We start from the raw sequence: 23,677 nt of genomic DNA on the forward strand, positions 1-23,677 counted from the left end.
TACTGTTTTCTTTGCAGCAGGGCTTCTAGCCTGCTTACCACGAGTATACATTTTTCTTTGGGTTTTACCCTACGTCTGCAATAATCCTCCCACTCAGTTTTTACAACGTGGCAGGTAATGTAAGCCAATGTAACAATGCCTTGATGGTCTGTGGTCCTCGATCCCACGAACCACAGGCCACTTGCACCCTCTTCTGCACGCTCTCTGCACCGGAAAGGTGCTTATGTAGTATGGGAGCATTATTCCTCCTTCCTCGCCAGACCGATAAAGCCCAGGCTTTTTTTTTTTTACATTTTTAAAGCACTCACACAGCCCGCGGGCATCGAGGCGCTGTTACAGGAATTGTTTGTTTTTTAGTTGTGCAATTGTTTTTGTCTTAGTTGCGTATTTATAACATGCTTAAACACCCAGAGGTTTCTAAGCGCGGACTCGGGGATCGAACCTGTGTTGCTTTGTGTTGTCTTGGTTCCAAGGGGCGCACATTGCCGCAGAGCTATCCTCCCGGGACAGGTTCCTTCAATTAAAGGGCTAGTAGCATGTGGATATGTACGTTATCCCAGCAGTAAACAATATACAACAGAGCAGTTTCCAGGAGGCAAGGGTACACACAGGTACCACAGACCACTTGCACCCATTTCCGCGCACGCACCACACCGGAAGGGTGCTTATGTAGTCTGGGAGCCTCCTTCCTCTCTGGACCGATAATGTCAGTGAAAGCCCAGGTTCCTTCAATTAAAGGGCCAGTAGCATGTGGTTATGTCCGTTATCCCAGCAGTATACAAAATCCAACAGAGCAGTTTCCAGGAGGAGAGGGTACACACAGGTACCACAGACCACATGCACCCACTTACCCCTGTAATTGTTCACATATTCCCTCATCTGCTTCTCTGGACAGTTGGTACTGCTTTACATGTGGAAGTGTGACTCCTGGTTGAGTTTGATTCTCACTGCTCCTTTTCTGTTGAATAACCCTATGTTATGGGGGTTGTGAGTCCACAGTCTGTTAGGTACTTCTGCTAAGTCTTCTTCTAACTGTGTGGGTGGTGCTGTTGCCACTAACACTGTCTGTGGTGTCTCTATCTGTTATATTACCATGTGGCATGGAACGCATGTTTCAAATTTTATTTCTCCCTCAGATTCTGTGCCAGCAAACAAATGTTTGTCAGTGATTTCACTCATGATACTGTGGGATCTATGCACAAGACAGTGTACGGTTCTATCCCCTCTTCATCCGTGCCTGTGAGAATGTTGGCATATTTTCTGGTTATTACTGCATCAATGTGTAGCATAAACTGTGTACCTGGTGCTCTTTCTTGTGGAACTGCAGATCTGAGTAGGAATTCTGCTGGTAAGTGAAATATCATGTTCTGAATTCCTGGGAGCCATCCATTCAGGATGGTCACTGAATATAGGAACATTTGCCCATGCAAGGGTAGGGTTCAAATTGTGCTAGTGCTGCATAATGCCTGTACTACAGCTGCTACTCTAGTGAAATGCGTGCCTGGTGTGGAACACACAATTTCTTTGCCTGTGAATGAGATTGCCATATTCAAAATGTTTGTAATAAGTCTCTACCCAGCAAGATTACTGGTTTCTCAGTGCTGTAGAGTAATGGTGTTAGCATCTCCGGTGTCCCTATGGTAATGGGCAAATCTTCTGTAAAAGGAACCTTTGTTACTGGCCCAGAGAATCCCTCCATGCCCATATACCTGTTCGTCAATGAAAATTGTCCTTCCTTTTTGCAGGACATTGCAGCATCCTTATCCACCATGAAGGTGAACATTCTATTTCCTATTTTCACTCCCACCTTAGGTTCCTTCTCTTTGGTTTTGGGATGATCAATATGACTGGGCATGCCAGGGCTTTCTGTGGGTTGTACTATTGTGAATACATGTTATTCCCTGGGAGTATGAATGTGTTGTCTCCCATGACACTTACTCCCATGTAGTGGGTCACTGTTCCTCGCGGCAGTGCGTTTTGTTCCCAGGGTGGTGTGACTGCTTGGGATGGTGCTTGCTGTCTGATGTTCTTTGCAGAATGTGGGGTTGGGTACTGTATGGGCCGACCTTGTGTGGGGGCCCCAATCTGCTGTGGGCCTGGGTATGGGGATGTGCTGACCCTGGGGTAAATGCCCCATAGGCTGGTGCATGACATGGTGATGCATAAGTTGGGTATTGGTGCGGGTGGCGCACCTGGATGATACTGCATTGGTTTCCCACTTCTAAAATCTTGCGCTACATGACCTACTTTACTGCATGTCCACCATGCCTCTCCAGACATGGGTCTTAGTCCTCCAAAATCACCTCCTTTCCCTCTGTGGGAGTTGCTTTGCACTCCTTGTACCCCTCCCATGCTTCTTCTATCATTACCTGTATTACCTACCCTTCCAGTTTGGGGCTCTTCGCCTTGTCGGTTGTCACTTACATTTATAATTATGGCACCTTCCATACTCACTTTTGCTAACTTCTTCTGAACTAGCCTTGCTTCAGCACACTGTGCTTGTACTGTTCCTTTTCCTTTTCCCTTCCGCTTGAATTGCCCACAAATTTGACTAATTTCATTTGTACCTCTGTTGGTAAACCCCTGCGTAATACTCGATACATTATTGGTATAGTTTTATCCCATGCTTCACCTATCTTTTCACTCCACATCTCCTGAATCGAGTGAGCATATAATGATGGGTCTTCGTCAGCTCACATTGTGCATGCCATGATTGATCCTATGTTAGGTTGGTCTGTGCATGCCCTTCTCAGAACATCCCATACATGGGCTCTACAGTTGTTGAATGGGGCCCCATTGTGTACGTCATTCTCTGATCGGACTCAAGGGTACCCTGATTTCTCACAAATGGTGTTCACCTGAATTCTGAGTATGCTTCTGAGTAAACTTTTCATGCAACCCACTGCTAATGTTTGTTTCTCAAGTGCATATATCCATGTTCCCGCTGCTGCGGTGAGAGTAGGAAGGGTCTTATCAAATTATTTTTGTCAATATGTGGCCAGGGCACATATTGTGACCTCCCTATCCCCTTCTGTATCAATGGGAATTGGGTCCACTTCTTCCAAATATTGTGTCTTCATGGTCCTTTCTTCCCATAGGCTATTGCCAATGTCATCAGGTGGGACCTGTGTTGATCTCCCCATGGAGTCCTTTCCTTTTGTTTTCCCTCTGTTTCCCAGTCTTCCTAATTGTCCTCCTGATCCTCACCACTTTCAGTCACCTCTGAGTCACAACTGAAAGTTTGTCTGTTCTGTCCTTGGTGTACTGAGCTCCCCACACTCCTTCCTTTTGACTGTGTTTCATTCTCTGTCTCTATTTTCACATCTTTAATCAGAGCTCTATTCATTTTTAACTATACTCCCCGTGCTGCATGTATCTGAGTTTACTACAGGGCAGAGTCCTTCTTGTTTTCTTCGTCTCGTCACCCTCTGCAATTCTTCCTCTGTCTTTTGGATCACTTCTTCTAGATCCCTGCATGCTTCATTTTCTAGCCTTGTTAGTATGGGGTCTTTATCTTTAGTGGTACCTGGGGCTCTTAGTGATGCAAATTTTTCAAGGCTCTCTAGCAGCTTTTATAAGGGATTTGTATATCCTGCTGCTGGCATTACTGGATAGGCTTCATGTAAGGATGAATATATCGGCTGCTCAGACACTTAAGCCTGTGTTGACTATGTGTTCTGGTACCTTTGATTTGATTTGATTTATTTGTAATCGCGCACCTGACGAAACTAATCGTATCTGGGCGCCGATATATTACGTGATTGCAAATCATCTATCTGTGAGACACTTTTCAATTAGAAGAAATTTCACATGTCAGAACTGCTTGAAAAATTACAATTAGCAGAAAAGATAGGTCTTCACCGACTTTCGGAACAAGATACGAGTTTTGTGTTCTCGAATGTCTCTCGGGAGGCTGTTCCAAAGTTTTGGACCATAGACTCTGAATCGTCGGTCCCCTTTGTTCAGGTGTCTAGACCGTGTGACACTTGTAGCACCAGCTTACCACATGAGCGTAGTTGGCGGCCTGGAGACTAAATCTTTATTTTATCCACCAGATAGCTTGGTACTAGCTGGTTCACGCATTTGAACATGAGACAAAGAATTTTAAAATCTATGCGTTCATTCACTGCTAGCCAATGTAGAGACCGTCTTAGATTAGATATATGGGAATATTTTGCCACCCCGAAAACTAAACTGACTGCCGCATTTTGTGCTACTTGTAGTCTACGTACTTGGAAGGCTGGAATTCGTGTCAGCAGAGCGTTTCCGTAGTCCAGTCGAGAGTAAATAAAAGTCCCCACAACCGTGGCCCGGTCCTTATCTGCTAGAAATGGAAGGATCTGTCTGAGCATCCGAAGTGTTTAAAACACATATTGCACTTCCGTACTGACCTGGGCTCCGCTTCCCATGTTATCTTCCGAGACAACCCAGATTTTTTATTTTTGAGGAGGAATCCAATTGTGATCCCAGGAAACAAGGTACCTGCTTCCTCAGTTGCAGATGATATTTGGAGCCAAACAGTGCTACCTCCGTCTTATTGGCTGTTAGCAACAAATAGCACTCATCCAAGTTTGGACCTACTTTAAGCAGTGTTCCACTAATTCCAAAGTCTACTCAGATCTCTCAACTCTCAAGAATATCATCAGCATATGAATGGAATTTAACTCGATGTTTCCTCAAGATATCCATGAGAGGTTTTATTTGTAAATTGAAAATGAGAGGGGAAAGTGAGAAGCCTTGTGGAACACCACAGGTTTGCCCGAGGAAATCAGAAAGGAATCCTTCAAATTTAACCCTCTGTTCACTTCTGGTGAGAAAGGACTTAAACCACTTTATGGCATGTGCAGAGACGTTTCCAACCTCCTCTAAATGACTCAACAGGATATTATGATCTACTGTATCAAATGCGGCAGACAAGTCCAATATAATAAATATCAATAAATCCCCTTGATCTGCCTTCTCCAGAAGGTCATCCCACACTGTCAATACCATGGTTTCTGTACCAAATCCTGGTCGGAAACCTGATTGTAGAGGATCTGGTCATTTCTCTTTTTCCAGGTATTCCTGTAACTGTGCCGTGACTATTTTTTCCAGAATTTTCCCAGGCCATGGTAGTCCTGCTACAGGTCTATAGTTCTGTAGGTTTGTGTGGTCTAAATTTACTTTCTTCAGCAATGGGGTGATGACTGCCTTTTTCACATTTGCTGGTATGATCCATGTAGATAGGCGCTGATGACTGTACAGGCATTACAGCCTATGTTGTGCTTGTGCTGTGTCTGAACGGATGAGGGGGGCTAACTACAGGTGTTTCCCATTTAACTTCTCACCCCATCAAGCTCCCCATTGGTCTCATAAAGCTTCAATAGATGTAATATACTCTGCCTCCATTTCAGCTTTTTACCTTGCACAATAAATGCATGTACCTGTTTTCAATGATATTCTTATCCTGGATGCCTTCTGCAGGGTAAGGTGTAAACATATTCCATTTGGTACACTCAGACCACTCTAAATTATAATTCAAGCTCTTGTCCCTGTATGTTGGGAGTTCCCTGCACATGTGTTCAACTGAAGTACTCATTTTTAGACACAGTCAATGTTACAATACAATACAAACCAACCGTTGTCTGTCACGACAGACAGAAAACACCAAAAATGAATGACACAAATCTCCTGAGGTCACCCCCTATGGCACACCTCCGAGTTACCATAAAATATGATATCACATCATAATAATCAATGAGTGTTAAGAGAGCGAGAGTGAGAGAAAGAGATAGAGATCAATTTATTGTGTGCATCTTTGACCAATTGAAAATTAACTACAATCTGCTTGTATACGTTTTAAAATCTTTCTTCCACACTCACATCAAACTGTGTCATTGGTTAGTGATTATCGAAGTGGCCCCCAGGATGGCCACAGGTGCTCCACCAATCAAGCACCCACGACCAAATGAAACAAAACAAAAACTTCACTGGTCCAATAGCAAATCTGAGAAAGTAGTTGAAATGAATATGAAGTCAGTTTTACTAATTAATTAACAGTACGGTCAAGAGGGTTAGGATAAGCCAAAAGGGCTAGGACTTGTATAGATTGCCCTATAGAGCAACCTCGCTACAACCAATTAGAGAAGGATATTGTTTAAGCGTATTGTAGCATTGTTAATGTCACAACTCTGCATTTCTCTGTAAAACTAGACCATTTTGTAATACTCATTTGAATGATTCCCGACCATGGTTGCATGAAATAGATTTTTGTTTGTCTTGCTCCCGGACACTTTATTGACTCATCTGGATTACTTTGTATTATTGATTTTTGGGTCTTTCCATACAAGACCCATTCATTGAAAGGAATAACCAACCATTTGCTAGTGCCTCCTCCTATACCTTTAATAGAGAGCAAGGCATTTGAGAACCAAATTCTTTATAAATGTCTGTGACCAAACCATCTGTACCAGGACCTTTTGAGGAGGGGACTTCAACGGCTTGCCAGTCTAATCTAATAAGAGGTATCTGCTCCAAATACTGTACATTTTGGCTCACAGTCCCATAATCCTCAGTATAGTAGTGTATCAGCACCCCTGTTATCCCATCAGACATTGTTTGTAAGTTACTGGCTGATTTCCTCTTCAATCAGTCAGGTTAACGCACTGCCAGGGCTTCTACCAAGTTTGAAACAGTTCCCTGGTATTAGCTGTGTTATAAAAGAACAATTATAATAATAGGTTTTGAGCAGTTAACCAGAAGTATCACACACCAACATGCCAATATGGGATTGGTGTTGGGGGATACAGAGAGAAATACTCTCTTTCTATACCAATTATGTATTACTATATATTAAAGACACACTGCATAGTTAAATATGCGTTTTTGAGAAACATTCCAGATTATGAATTAACTGGTCAAATTCTGTACTTTTTCGACTGACTGACAATATCCCCAAAACAGATAATCTTGGAGATTACAGATGGGAGACGTGAACTATCTGTGCATAATGGGTAACAGGGATCATTCTACATTACTACTGAATAACCTTGTTTCTCTGTAAAACTCCTTAGATTAAAAAATGTCTAAATGATATGAGATCCTGTTATCCATGTATGGCAGAATCTCCTTAGCCAAAAGTTTAATTCTTTCCAAGTTGTTATATTTTTTCTTAAACATACCAATGTATTCCAGAAAAAATATCATCAGGCATCTACGGTCATAGGTCTAGCTTTGAACCCCAAATGTATTTGGGTGCAATAGGAGGCTATGACTCAATCTTTCGAACAAGGAGGTATAGCACCCTTGATATGGGGTTGTAATATTTATCCACAGACGCTCAATTCGCACTTTACTTGATGCCATACTCCCTCCTTTACGCCTAGACTAGGATAGGAATTATCTTAAGACAGCCACATACTCTCCAGTCTATGTTAATATCACACTTTACTGACGACCCCTGCAAGTGTGACACCATTTGATGCGCTGTTGACGCCTGGAGGATAATATACAAAAGACGCATAGTTACTTCCCTGTATACACCTGAGATGGTTTAATGTTGACTTGCATATGGTTTTTGATGGAAATATTTGAAAGTGCCGGAGTGGAAAACTGTATCAGGCACTGCACCAGTGATGTGGCACAAATATATATTTCTCTACTATTCACCTTCGGTTTCTTTTGTGTACACAATTTAATGATATCTCTGTACATAATTAGCTCCATCCAGCATCCTAAGTACTTGATTAAATATGGTATCCCTCTTCAGAAATTGACTGCGAATCTTAAGGCTTTTTATTCAATTTCTCAAAGAAAATGAGCTATAAAATGGACCAAATCATTCTTTTTTTTTAAAACCACGTCGTAGTTCAGAACACCCCCAAACCTTCTTGTTGTGTTAAGGAATCCATGCTTTGCTTGCTCGCTCACAGGATTCAGGGCAAATATTTCTGCCTCCCACTTTAAAAGGTGAGCAGTTACTGCTGAGCGTCACCGCCAGCCATGTGTTCTCAGGGCTACCAACATATTTGCAAATCTGAACAACAGTCTTAGAAAGACACATAGCTATTCAAATTAATCTGAATTAGATACAAATAATGTTATTAATTGAAGTGCAGCATGCCATCAAAACCATAGGGAAACAATTAAACATTCAGGTTAAACACAGCTAAGTTTTAATGTGGTCTTGTAACTCGGACTTTAATTTTCTTGGTGAATTATTTGTTTGATTTATATGGTACTTGGTATTAGAGACCACCTTGTTTCCAAAATTAATTTTTACCCAATAAAAGAACTGAGTGCACTCCCTAAGATTAATTGATTGCCTAGAATCACATACATTTAGGCAAGAGGGGAAGCCAGGAGTGAAACTCATTTTACTTGGTTGCAAAGTCCATAAAATGCTTTTCAAGGCATTGTGACACTAGGCATTCACTTGAGCTTTGTGAGGCAAAAGGCTTTAATACGGGGGCTCTAATAGGACCACATTTTCTTTTTTTTCCCCTTGGTTACAAAGCCACAATTGCTGCAATGAAGACACGGAAAAGTCCCTCTTCTTGTTGTCAGTGATTGTTTTCTTTCTGGTCTCGTTTAAACGAGATGGTCTCAGAAATTCGTGCTCCTTTGATCAGCGAATGTAGGCAAGTCTAGGAACTAATGCTCTACTTTAGAATCACCGGTGAGAGTCCTCCAGTTCCCTTTTATCACTGACTTGATCTGGTTGCTTTGCACGCCATATTTGTTGTACATTGATCGAATGATCAATATACAACAAGAAGAACTCACTGAGAGAAGGAAGAGAAAGCTAACCCCTCCCTGGTATATGTTTCAAAATACGTTATATAAAGCAACTGGATCTAATTCCTCCATTACATTTAGCACAGGGGCAACACGCTGGTCTTGGAAGCAAGACCATGCAGAGCAACAGAGGTTTGAATCCTGGATCCAGGCTTAGAAACAGAACTCAGGTATGGTATTAGGCGAGTTAGGTTGCTCGCTCCTTGGAGTCATGCTTGTCACCTAACAAGTGGAATGATTAATACACCCTAATAGGATAAAGACCATTGCCCTGTAGAAATGTTTTGCTACTATAGACTTGAATAGCACTTCCTTTCCAAACATCTTGTTTAGACATTCTTGAAGAGCAACTGGTTCCACCCCCCTCCCCCTTTTGTTCCATGCCACGTTGTGGTATCACTTTTTAAAAGAGTGAAGTGTATACATATTAGTTGTCTTTATACATATGTTGTTCGTAAGTGCGAGCCAAGCTTTTTCCTGTGTTTTGGGATGCATTGTTGTGTTGCAGATGACAGTTTTGAGACTCTGTGAAAAGTATTCGACACACTAGCCAACACATTATGGTAGGGCACAATTCGCAAAACAGTACACAGTCCATTCCCCGTGTTTACCTGCAGCTACCCAGTACCGTTTGTGGTGCCAAACATTTCTTCCACATGACGGCTTTCACCAAAATGGCCCCGAATCATGCCTGCAATCTGGAGTGCACACATTCTGACAGTTTTCCTTCTGAAATAACAAAGAATAGAACAGGAAAACCATTGATTGTATTGACGTCTGGCACATGCTGACTTAAAAACACAAGAGGGAGAACATCCCTCCTCTGAGGCCAAACGCTGCCAAACACTTTGATGTTTTGATGCGCGCCAAAGTAATCGCCGCGCCTTCATGTTAAACAGATGTATGTCTGATATCATCTGCAAACTGCAGCCAAGAGTCTTACAGAGATTTCAGCCACAGAAGCAGCGTTCAAGGAAGCGAAAAAGTGCAGCAAAATCTGCCACAGAACGCCAGGGATTGTCAAGTCCCTCTCCCCAAGTCCTCATTGATGTGCTGTCATTACGCATATGTTTAGTTACAGCGGACAATAGTCGACTACTTAAAAATAAAATATTGCCTACGTTGTTGTTCTCATTATTATCTACTTTCTAGTAGTGCTAGTCTTACTGCGCAATGATTCACATACAAACATGAATATAAAGTCCCCACATGTGGATTCAAGATGTCACTGGAGATGGTGTGGCTAACTAAACATTCCTACAGGGCGGTATGTTACAAAGGTTAGAACAACAAACTCAGCGTGGGGGAAATCCTTTGGTTACTCAGACCCTATGGGGTTACACAATGGAAAGATTGTGAAATCTCCCTATGAAAACTAGAGTATTCCGCCCGCATCCAAAGGATACGGCCACCATTAGCGTGTACGATATGCGGCTTCCTTCCAAGCACGATCAAAGCTTTCCAACATCTGCTGGCCATGGCCCCCCGCTGCTCTCACCAGTCAGTCACTTTGTGGCTAACCGGCTTAGCAAAGAAGAAAAGGTTTCTGTTGGAACATGGTTTATAAGTCTTTCGCACTATGTACCAAATTGTTTTATAAGGGCTTCCTTTTTTTAGTGGTGGCTCATTCCTATTCAGGATGAAATGTTGAGACTCTTAAAAATGTGGCATGGAAGGCATTTTTACTTTGGTGGCACGTCATTACCACAAACAGTTTTTGCTCAAAAGTCGAGCTTTTGCACCGCCTTGTGAGACAAGATAACTTTGGCTCACCAATCGTTGGGTGACAGGTATGACTGGTAGGATGATAGGTGGGACTTCACCACCACCTTGACTTTATCTCATTGCTTTTTCTAAATCACGATTCACTTTGGCTCAACGATGGCTCTTTAGACACATGTATTGAGGCTGCACACATTCGGCTCAGAGGGGTAGCAGGACCGCCAATCATTTTGAATTATAGGTGTTTTAGTATAACCACTAGTTTGTGTTGGTTTGTTGGTGTCGCTTGAGCACCTCCTACAGAGACAACATAGTTTTGTCTCACCTTGGAATTCTACATAGTTTGTCTCACAATTGGTGTGTTAGCAATTATCGTAATATGGTGCTCATATATGACGCCTTAACACCAGCTGTTTAGATGACATCGTTTAGGTCATTGGTGGCATTATATCCCACTGTTAGATGTAGGTGATGGGTGACGTTTTAGCTCCATGATGAGGTAGACAAGAATACGGTTGTAGATGAGATGTTTGTGAGACAATTACAACTGCTCTACAGGAGTGCAGGGATGAGTTGTGGCAAAAGCACCTGCACAGCCATACATAACTACTATACCAGCAGTGATTTCAATCAAAAAAGGTAAAACTCAGAAGTGCAGCTAGTTAAGATGCCGACTCTGTCGGCAGGTACTTTGGGTCGCAATAGCTGTCAGGTATGCACAGATGACATTCGAACCTGTTCTATGCCACTTACAGAGCAGGGAACTGAGAGTGCCTGAAATAAGTCTCGGCAAAGGTAAATGAGTGTACTATAATTTTGTTATGGAGCATTTTAGAGACAGAATTAGGCCTATCATTTTACAATAATACATTTTTGTAATGCTCTGGCTATTTCTGTGATGCTGGAAATGCATTGGAGGGACAGGGCCTCCGTGTCCTTGTCCTGTACTCCTTTTATCATATGTGTCATGTGTTATTTTCTGCACAGGAATCCATGTGGGACCCCTGGCAGTACAGCTCTTCCTCTTTTTTGTTTGGTGAACAGACCCTTGGGATACCCTTATGGCACTCATGGGTGTGGGCGGGGGAGTACAACCTTCTATCTCTAGTGTATGTTTCTGGACACCTGTGTGTGGCCCACAGATCAGGGTATGGGCTGGCGGAAGCTCCATGCTGAATTTGACAGGTACTTTGAGTATCCTCCATTTTGGGATACCCAGGTTCTGCCATTGTCAGTTAATTCCTGATAGAAGACAAGATGGCCCCTGTGGCTTCTTGCTTTCTATTACCTGTTACCTTGTTTTCCCAAAGTCCTGGGAAGCCCTGGCTCTGTCCCTTCCCCTGACTGGCTGTTGGGTGGAAGTTCCACATATGGTATAGTGGGGAAGTCCAGGCCAGGCTGCCTGGTGCCTTCCCAATGACGACATGTTGTGGGTACACTCATGGGGTGGGACATGGGTGAATTAAGTGTGTGACGAATATGCATTTCATGTTATGGGTGTCTAGTTTCTAGTGTGTGACACAATGACTGAGACAGCCCTGCCCAAAACCGGTATGAACGAAGAGTGGAGTGCTTGTCCCAATCCACATTCTTTGTTGTGAGTGTCTGAAGGGAGAAGAATGGCCTGAATGCACTGTGAGCCTGATTGGCTGCCTGCTTGCCTGAAAGCCCTTCTGAATGATTGGTTGCCTGGGTGTGACCCAGCAGAGTGAATAAGAGACCAAATAGTGTATCTTGGGACCTCTCACTGATGGAAATCGCTCAGAAGCTGAAGTCGAAACGTGATGCTTACCTTGAAGCCCAGCTAGACGAAGAAGGTTTTGCTGCTGCTTTCCTTTGCTGCAATCTGAAAGCTGTTGTGTCTCCAAGAACTGATCCAAGAGAGGACCTGGCTAGGAGACCTCTTCCAAAGCTAGGAGGGAAAATTGTGCACCAGATAACCTTCATCAAGGCTCCCTGGAATTCAGTCCTCGAAAAGGCTGCCAACCGGAGACGGGGACCACCGATAAATCTGAAGCGAAGCACCAGGACATTGAAGTACATCGCTGTCAATGACCATCGTTGCCAACCGGAGCCGCAACGCTCCATTACCTAAGACATTTGAATCAAGGACTCCCTTGGTCATCACCGTCGACTGCTTTGTCCCGTCGGAGAAAGTCAAGGTCGCAGATGAACCGAGGAGTATCCGCCGTTGGGTTTCCTGCCAACTGAAGTCCTCAATGATGCTGACGAAAATACGAAAACCAGCCATGGTCGAGTCCCGATCACCGACACCAGCCGCTGATGACCCGACGCCCTTGCTGGGCCTACGTTCTTCATTCACTCTTTGCAGAAACAAACTATCGTCGTTGAGGTGCACCGCATGCCTCATCTTCACAGGACGTCCACGACCGATCGTCGACAAGCACCGCAAGGACCGAAGCTGCTGCCCCTACACCATTGTTCACATTTTCTTTGTAGGATCTTGACGATCCGTAGCCCCAGTTTTAAAGGGAGTGCACTCAAGAAGGATCCAGCGATGACCCATTGCCGAACTCTGATAAACCAGGTACATTGGGGTAGTAGAACCTTTGTAGAAGGGAATTAGACTCTGCTAAGCAATATATGGACTGGGCTTGTTTATTACCTTATTTACAGTTTGCCCAGGTGGGGGTGTCCTCAAACAGAACTGTGTCTAAGTAAACAGGGCCAGTATTCTGCCAATTCTTTAACCAACTTGTTTTCCACCTTAAGTCTATTGTTGGTTCACATTATTAGTTAATTTGTATGTCATTTGAAGCTGTCTACAGTTGATGCATTTTAATGGAATCTAAGAAGTAATCGTGGTACCACATAGAGACTGTAGATATTTTCAATTTTAGAATTGCCTGGGCACACAGTGTGTTATTGTATGTGTACATAATCAAAGCCTTATATAAAGAACTGTGTTTTCACTAGCATAGTGTGTGGACATTCCTTTGTGGGTGCTTGGGGACTACACTGTACTTAAGAACCAGCCTGCATCACCCCCTGAGAGCTTAAGCCTTGGTTGCCCGTCCACAGCTACCAAATAGAGAAACTTGGCTGGGGTGCTCTGTGCTTCTACTCTGCTTCTACTTTGCCGTATAGGGAGCAGGAGTACAGATACCTCCCCAGTCTTTACAATTTCACCCTCACCAGATTGCAATTGGTCACATTGTTACATGAGAAATAGAGAGAACACTGAAAGGTTCAGTGACGGGGGAGGCTTGTGTGGCTGAGTAAGTGCTGGGCAATTGCACTCATCTGTCATGGCAGTGTCCTTTTGGATTCTGTTGGCTTTTTACATCTCAAACCTCCCTCCCCCTACCACAATATTGTAAGGAGGACCCAGAGTTGAATACGCATAAAAATAATAATAAATAATGGAATATTTAAAGTGCATGGAAAAACCCATCTTTATTCAAAATGCAGAATAAATCACCAGGCCAGCGTACAAAAAGCTCCTATTCTTACAATGAGTGTGATTGGTTTACAAATTGAAAACACATCATCAATGACATCGAACTACAATATCGATTACAACACTTATGAGCATCTTGGATTGGTCAATGTCCCAAGCCACAAATACAGTCTATAGGTGGTAGTTCTATGATAGGGTTAGACATATCTGATGGCTCCACCTGGACCCAACCCATTACAGACACTACTGTCATTATATCAGCACAGTAATAACTTACTGGTTGGAGCTACTCCCTATGGGCGGTATGACAAGAGGGAGTCTTATTGGTTGGCCATTTACTCACCAACATTGGGCACTTTGACAAGACATCAAGACGTCAAGATATAATGGAGGCATATGGTGGGGGAGAGAAGTCCATGATCTGCAATAATCCCAATAAAGCATATGCCCCATCTTTACCAGGACATGTGCCCTATCTGTTTCCTTTGTAGTTGGCCTTGTCTACCGTCTCGTCTCTGTGTGTGTGCTAGTCCTGCAGGTGCCTTATCTGTACTTGACTCTTAATGAATAGCTAGTGTTCTTCATGTCTTCATCCTTTGTTAGGGGACTGGGTTGGAGAATGATGTTCTTCTTATTTATTGAGTATTTAGCTAGTTCTAACATGAATGTTGTATTCCTTGTGACCACTTGGGGCACTCTTCGTCCATTCTCTATGGAGCCTTTGGCATATTATTCTTGTGCCCCTGCACCTCAAAGGCTGTCTCTGCTCCTATTAATTCAATTAACTTGGAAGGCTACTGATTTGTCTCCTGGGAACGGTTATTTCATCTCTGTATTCTGCATTACAACTACTCCCTTCTTCATGTCTGACCTTGGTGCGTGCCAAAAACTGCAGTTTGGGCAACTTCAGAGCTCCTACATTAATGTGTCTTTAAGTATTTAACATCTCACCCAAGGCCTTGCTAACTTCTAGGCCTGCTGCATCCTTTCTGCTAAGGAAATGACTGTACTCCTGCGTTTCACACACCTCCATGTTGGTGACCTATTTTCTCGTGTGTTCATTTTTATATTCATCTTATGCATCTGGCATACTTTGGTGTTCCCTGCCTGTGTATTCAGCATCTAAACTGCCTATACTTTCATCTGCCCTATCAGTGTAGTGATTCCCTCTCTTGGTATCCTGGAAACCTCCTCCCTCCTGTGTTATATACAGCACACTGTTGAGCTTTCTGCTATTTTGCTATGATCCCTACTTAGTATCTTGCAACCTAGACTACTACTAATCGCAAAAGCATACGCATTGATTGTTTGAGGTATTGTTTTTTGGAATCTATCTCAGTTTGTCTTATCTTTCTTCCCTAGACTCATGGGGTCCGATTCATGGAACAAATGTGTGCCAAAACTCTCAGCGCAAGCTGGAGCAGGCTGGTGCAAGCGTGAAAAAGCAAGCGCACGCGTCCGTATTCAAGGAAGGGCCTGCACGTGTTTTCCCCTGGATGTGCGCCAAATCCGTGCGTGGCGCACACGGGCGCACACATCATTGCAACATCCCAAATGCTGTGCGCGACGCACACAGGGAAAGGGCACAACGTTGGCGCACACACCTAAAAGGGGGCAGGACACGGGGCGTAACACGCGGAATGGGGAACAACGCATGAAAAAGAAGGCGTAACTGGGGATGTACTGCTGTGAAGCACACGGAACACCCACACGCACGCGAACCACACGTATTCATGGAATCGAATAGGGGAAACCCACGTATGGCCAAAGACACGCACAGGCCTAAACACGTCCGCCACACAAAGGCAGGCGGTAGCGTCCCTGCGCGTTACAAAAGGGTGCGCAAAGAAAAAACACGTATACACAGTTACGATGAATGTTCAATCTGTGGCCCCCTAGGAGAAATGACGTGTCACGCAACGCACATGCATCCCAGAAAAGGAAGAAAAAGAGATAAGCAACCCCTGTTGCTCACGTGCATCTAAAAAAACCACCCGCAGTATGCTGTGGCAGCCAGGAACACAAAAAATACGTACCCGATCAACACGCAGGCTAGTATGGCCGTATAAAAAGGGGTACGCGACAAACATGGACACCCGCAGTGGGAAAAATAGCGTGTGCGACTCACCGTCTGCCTTGCGTGTAGAAGAAGAACATGTAGCCAACACCCACGCACTGTGAAGTAATCGCATGTGAACCCCAACGCCTGGAAAACACATGCACCGCTTCCCACGGAAAGCAGGTACAGAGCGATGGAAACCCACATGGGATCTTCAACTCGTGCCAGGGGAACGCCCGCGTGGGTCACATCACAGACGCGCTTACACGATAAGGGCCTTTCCTTGAATTACACGCTGACGTGCTGTTTTTTCATGTGCCAAATCACTCTGTATCAAGATGGCCACGCGACAACACACGGAAGACTACACTCCGGCCCAGAAGGCCGAATTACTGCCGCCCAGAGCCCTGAGTAGCCTCCCACGTGCCATCTGCTGCTGCCTGCCTGCCTGCTGCCACCATGCTCTGTCATTTGGTGCCTGCACATCTGCCATCTGCAGGGGTCCAGTTACAGTGACCACCTCTGCTGGAACAGAAGACTCCCGACTAGTGTTCCATGACTCCACAGCCCAGCCCCAGGACCCAGTTGCCCACCCACACCGGCCAGAGAGGCAGAGGGCTGCCAGCTTCACTTCCATAGAAGTTGGCATCCTGGTCCAGCAAATCCTGGGGCAGTCTGATGCCCTCTTCACACCATCGCGCGCCGACAAGGAAGGACGGAGGAGGACCTGGACGGACATAGTGGGTGCCATCAACGCGGAGGGGGGGGCACCCCGCGACATGAAACACATCCAGAAGCACTGGGAGGACTACAAGTCCAGGACCCTCAAGAAAGCCGGCGCCAACTTACCAACCAGCAGATGAGGGTCCTGAGCGCACTCACCCAGTACTTTGCCACCAGATCCTCAGGATGCAGGCCCATCTGGAGTCGAGCGGTAAGTGGCCATGCATTGCTGTGTGAAACAGGGCATGTTGCAGTGTGCTGATAGTCAGCTACTTGCCTGTATGTGTGACATTAGCTATGTATGGATGTGTGTGTGCAGGGACATCATGGTGCTGCATGTGAGACCCGTCATGCGTGAACCACATGGATGGTGCATGTGTTACAATGCAACATGCGGGGCAACATGCAGAATGCACACATGAATGCATGCCTGTCTCTGTTGTTGGACATGTATGGGGTGTGAGAGATGGGTGCTGCTGTCAAGGACATGTATGGTGTACATGTCTATGTGTCTAAGTAGCGTGTGTGTGACTTGTAAACGCCATGGATGCATGACACATGTCCGTGTCAATGTTCTGATTCACTGATGCAGCCTAGTTTTCCTTGTCTCCACTGTGTCTGGGGTGTACGAGGCCAGATGGATGAAACTACGGTGATGTGTGTGCATGTGATCAGTATGAGCCATGATGCATGTGAGTTTCAAACCACCATTGTATGTTTCAACAGTTCCTTGGACCTGTATGCAAATGTTCTTTGCATGCACCGTGCCTGTTTCTGCATGTGTGTTGCCTGCACGGACCCATGTTTTGTGGAGGTACATGATGGAAGTGACATTCGACAGTGCCACTCATGTGCTATTGCTTCCTGTCTAGGGGACTATTGTACAGTACCCTGATGCTTGTGTTCTATGTCTACCTCTACATAGTGGCGAGTGAAGAAGACGGCGGAGATGGCGCTGTGGAGCAAAGCGACAGGGATGCCTCCACAGGCCGGAGACGCAAGGCCCAGTCACCCTCCCAGGATTTACCATCATCCGGGAACAAGGGGACTGGTGCCGCGTCTGCCACTACGGCTGCAGCGGAAGGGGTGGGTGAGCCCCCACAGGGGCTTGTAATGGCGGAAGAGGGTGTGAAGCCATCCAGGTTGGTGGTTTGCACAGAGGAGGAGGAGGCCGCTACTGAGCCGCACATGGGGCCTGGTGGGGGTGGTGCCACTGGTGCAAGTGGTGCAGTCCAGGGGCAGGGCAGGAGGCAGCACAGGTCGCCTTGGAGGGGCCTGTGCATGTCACTATCCCTGACACTGTGACTGCGCCACCATGCACCAGCAGGGATGCCCCATTCCAGGCCCGTCCGCAGGTAGGGGGGAAGTCGACGTCATCTGACACTCCTCTACCTGCCGACGTCGAGACCTGTGACCGTATGGAGACCATCCTGATTGGTGTCGCGTTGCACACGCGTACCATTCATGATGACGTGCGTGCTTCCTGGGGGGAGTATGCACGTCATCACCAAGAGCTGCGTGCCAACGTGGCCCAGTTGGGAGGGGCCTTGGTCCGGGGTTTCGTACATGTGTTGGGCACTCTGGCCGCCCTCTCCTCCTCTGTGGAGACTATGTGCCAGTCGTTCTCCATGCCGTCTTCTGGCCCAGATGCCACCAGGGCCCTCTGTGGACCTGCCCCAACCAACGCAGCCAGCTCGGTGGAGATCCCATCCCTGCCAGAGTCAGGAGTCGGCGGTCCAGCAGGGGTGGACACCCCAGCAACTGGACCCCAGCAGATTGAGGATGTGCCGGCATCATCGGGCAGGGCATGTGCATGACGGCGCCAGTGGATTCCATCAGCCTGGATGCCGTCGTGCTGGCAGAGGCAGTTGCGTCAGAGGCTGCGGCAGGCTCAACGTGGGAGCCATCATGGCTCGGGGCCATCAACATCAGAGGGGCAGTCATCGGCCGGAGGGCAGGAGGACCCTGGAATGGGAGTGTCTTCCGTGTGGCAGCGGTTGGGCCAGCGGATAGATGCGGAGCGGCGGCGGGCGGAGGAGGCACGGCTCACAATGCTCAGGGCGGAGAACACCATGCGCAGGGCACTGAGGCAGGCTGAGTGCCTCGAGGTAATTCGCAAGGAGTTGGAGGTGGACATGGCATTATCCCTGCAAGACCTCGGGGCCAGGGAACAGGCCCGCCTCCAGGACTTTGAACAGGAGTTTGATGATGCCCTGGCCCGGGAAATCAACTAGTGAGCCGTAGGACTTGCCCGCCGCCATTGTATATAGTTAGTTAGTGTTAGGTTTTATTTATGTTTTTCTTTCATTTGGGGCGCTTGGACTATGCCCCACATTTTTGTAGATAGTTCTTTATTAGATAGGGTTTTTTGTAGGTTTCCTTTCTATAGTTGGGCTTATGGACCCTGGATTTGATCTTTGTATATAGTTGAAGACTGCATTTCTCATCATTATTTTTTTTTTGGTTCACCATGGAGCAATGGATTTTTCTTATTTTTTTATTTGGATTTGGTTTGCTGGATGGACAAATTGGACCCATTTTAATTTGCATTTATTTGGATTCTGCTTTCATAATTTATGTTTTTCTTTTTTTTTGGTACATGCTGTTTTTTCTTTATTATTTCCATTGTTGTGTGATTTCATTTAATCCCCTTGCTTTTGTTTTCAATACATTTTTTTTCTTACTTCAATGCGTGGTTTTCTGTCATTGGTTTAATGCATGTCACGATGTGGATTTTCTCATTCACTTGCACCCATTGTGTGTGTGTGACGGACATGTGTTGATGTGCATACTTGCCATTTGTGTTGTATCATGTAGTTGGCATTTCTATGTGGGATGGGTGGAATACTTGGTTGGGTGTTTGGACAGGGGTAGCGTGGGGTGTGATTTGGTTGGCCATAAGGCCCATGATTGTGGTTCGTGATGACATGTTGCGGTTGGACATGAGTCGGGGCCTGCTGGCAAGTGCCCGTCAATGCTGGGGGGTGGGGGTGCAAGGGGACATGAGTCTGGGCCTGCTGGCAGGTGCCCGTCAATGCTGGGGGATGGGGAGCAGGGAGACATGAGTCGGGGCCTGCTGGCAGGTGCCCGTCAATGCTGGGGAATGGGGGTACAGGGGGACATGAGACAGGGCTCACTAATGCATGGTGCCATGTGTGCTGGATGCGGGGCATGGCCAGGGTGTATGGGCTGCCTGCGGGGCATGGGTGCAGGGTAGTCCCCTATGGTGTGGGCTGCCTGCAGGGCCTGGGGAGGGGGGAGAGGGCACACCTGGGAGGACCCACACTGCCAATTCACGTGTGGTACTCCCTGCGCACCCCCACAATACGTGTACCCCTTCTCGCGCCAGCAAATTCACATGTAAAACTGCCTGTGCACCCCCCAGAATACACGTACCCCTCTCACGCTAGCGAATTCGCGTGGAAAACTCCACGCGCACCCCCAGAATACATGTAGCCCTCTCGCGCCAGCAAATTCGCATGTAAGACTCCCTGCGCACCCCTCAGAATACACATACCCCTCTCGCACCAGAGAATTTGAGTGTAAAACTCCCCACACACCCCGCAGAATACAGGAACCCCTCTCGCGCTAGTGAATTCACGTGTAAAACTCCCCGCGCACCCCCAGAATACACATACCCCTCTCGAACCTGCGAAATCGCGTGTGTAAATCCACACGCACCCCTCAGAATACACGCATGCAGCCCATCCACCCTTAACATTCCCCACAGGCAGCCCATCACCCCAGTGCATGGCCCACAGGCTGCCCACACCACAGGGTGGAGTTTTACACGCAAATTTGCTAGCGCGCGAGGGTACGTGTATTCGGAGGGGTGCACAGGGAGTTCTACATGCGTTTTCGTGGCTCGGGGGCTGTATGATGGTCCACTGGCCTGTGCGCCATGTACGGGATTTGTGCGCTGTTCATGGCGCACAGGGCGGGTTGGGGGCATAACTGGCACTGCTGCAGGGTCGTAGCCCCACTCTGCGCAACGGCTGGTTCTGGATGTTGTAATCCATGAATACGTAGTGCACTGAAATGGGTTTTGGCGCATGCGGCTGGTGCAGAATGATGCACGCGCACACTGTGGAGTGGTAAGACTGTTTCAGCTGGTAATGTTTCTCACCTGGACGTTACTGGCGGGGAGCAGAGCTAGGAAGCAGTACTTGTGTTATCATCTGAGTACGGGCAGTAGGTATTACCTGTGTATTCATTTGACCCATGACTCTCTGACTCTGGCTAAATCATCAACTGCCCACTCACTTCTGCCTGCTTCATTGTAGCCATCCTTTGGTAGCCATATTTTAAAGACCACCCTCAGGTTGCCTCCATGTGCTATATACTCTTCTGGACGACATGTCATAAACAGCAATCTCCATCCCCTTCACAATCCACCGAGTGTTTGGTGTAATTGTGGGGGTCAACAGGACATGTGAACATTGTCCTAGGGGGTCCAATAGGATGTTCCATTGGGTACATTCAGGGTGATTCACCTGTTTGTGTGTATCTGTTAATTTGATCACCGACATTTACTAGTATTGTAATTTACAGGGCTTTCTTACCGGTCTTTATACATTTGTTCAGTGCTATGTTCAGGACACAAAGGTTTGTCAGGACCAGCACCAATATGGCCAATAATATTTTGAATGTGTTTGTCAACCATGTGGGTATGCATGAAAACAGGTAATTGAACCAGTCATCATGTTCAATATCCTGCACTTTTGTCACCATTTTGGTGGGCAGCTCCTTTAAGGTAGTTATGGCTTCTGTAAGGGACCCATTCTCCTCATTGCATGCTGGTGTATATGTACAGCAGGACAAGCCTATTTTGGCACAGACACCCCCTTCCATAGCTGTGATAAGATCAAGAACATACCTTTTTTGGAGAGTCATTAAACTTACTACTCTCAACGTCTTAATTGCATTAAACTCCTTCACTGTGGCATTTATTGCTTGCAACAGTTCCCATCTAGTTATCTGTAACCATATACCATTGACTGCTACTTGCAGACTAAGGGCCAGAAAAGAGGTAAAGATCATTGTGTTGTGCGTTGGAAGTCGTGGAGATATAAGAGACCTCCGTCCCCAAGTGCCGCGCAGGGAGAAACTTAATACACTCCCTAGGCGACCTTTGAGGCCACAGGTGGAGAAGATCCGACGTCTGAACCGAAGTGTTAGGAACCCCAAGGCGGCTGTGAAAGAAAGCAATGGTTACAATCCAAGCAAGCAGGGCACAACGAGTAACATAAATAAAAGAACCCTCAGGGTCTTACCGGGGATGGAAAGGATGCAGGACCTGGAAGGCTCCAGGACTCACTCAGGCAACGGACCGGATAGGACCAGAGGTAGTTTGTCGGTCTCCACCTGGAGAGTGTAGTACCGGAGGATCCCCACAACTGGATGGTAAGCGTCACCAGTGAGATCTGGCCCAGCGTGCAGCGAGGTGATATGGGGAATCCAATAGAAGTCCGTTGGCAGAATCAAGGAAGGGTCTAAAGCCAGGAGAGCCGTCCGAAGGAAGAACAAAGAACAAGATCCAGAGGGAGTCCGTGAGGCAGTCCGAGGTCAAAGTATCGTGCTAAACTGGGGAGCCGATGTCGCCGTAACCAGAACGTGATCCGTAGGAAGTCCGATATACAAGAGCAAGGTTTCAAGAAGCCGGGTACGTAGCACAAGAAAGTTCGCCAAACAAGGTCTCCGATGAAGTCAGCTGTGAAGCGCGGAGTACCGGTATTGCCTGGCTTAAATGCGTTCACTTCCTGGTCACGTGATGATGACTGGAGTCACGTGACCGGGTCAACCCGGTACGAGGAGTTGAGCGGCTACCTAATCTCCATGGCAACTGCCAATGGAGAAACGGCCGCAAGCGCGACTGAACAGCGTGCGGCGATTGCTTTGCCAGCGCGCTAGCCGCACCGGGTTGCCTGTGAGAGCCCTGGGGGACATGTGGAGGGGAGTGAGTACTGGGAAATGGGGCCTGGCCTGAGACATGAACCGAGGACGTGACAGAGCCCTTCCCCAAAGGCCCACGACCACGTGGGCACGAGGGATGCTCCCGGTGAAACTGTGCAACCAGCCGGGGGGCTTGGACATCCGAGGCAGAGACCCAGGAACGTTCCTCCGGACCATAACCCAACCAATCGACCAGGTATTGCAGGCGACCCCTAAGGAAACGGGAACTCAGTATTCCCGAGACCTCGAAAACATCAGGCACCCCCAGGGAAACAGGGGCTGGAGAGGGGCGGAGACGGGTCGAGGAGGGACAGGGCTTGAGAAGGGAGGTATGAAAAACAGGATGAACCCGCCAAGAAGAAGGGAGTACCAGGCGATAGGCCACAGGGTTGATGACCCGGGAAACAACATAAGGACCCACGAAGCGGGGCATCAACTTGCGACAACCTTTCAAGTGGAGATGACGGGAGGACAACCAAACCCGGGAACCAACAGGATATAAGGGCGCCACAGTACGCCTAGCGTCAGAGGAGGCCTTCATGGAAGCCTGTGCTTCTTGCAGATGGACAAGGACCCGGGCATGAAGGGACGTCATATCCCGAATACAGGTGGCGGCGGCCGGGTTGTCAGAGGGCGTTATGGCAGGGACAGGAAGAAACCGGGGATGCTGACCATACATGGCATAGAACGGAGAGAAACCAGTGGAAGAGTGCGTAGCGTTATTGTAGGCAAATTCCGCATAACGGATGTTTTGTAACCAGGATGTCTGCTGCTGTAACATCAGACAACGTAGGTACTGCTCCATAGACTGGTTGGTTCTTTCCGTCTGCCCATCGGTTTCTGGGTGGTAGGCGGAGGAAAAACGCGCATCGATACCTAGCAAAGTGGTCAATGCACGCCAGAACCGGGAGGTGAATTGAGAACCACGATCGGATACCAGGACAGATGGAAGGCCATAAAGGCAGAAAACGGAGTCAAAGAACAATTTGGCCAAGGCAGGGGCAGAAGGGACACCATGACAGGGG

The sequence above is a fragment of the Ambystoma mexicanum genome, chromosome 3q (genome assembly GCF_040938575.1).
Source record: "Ambystoma mexicanum isolate Mex_15411 chromosome 3q, UKY_AmexF1_1, whole genome shotgun sequence".
NCBI lineage: Eukaryota > Metazoa > Chordata > Amphibia > Caudata > Ambystomatidae > Ambystoma > Ambystoma mexicanum.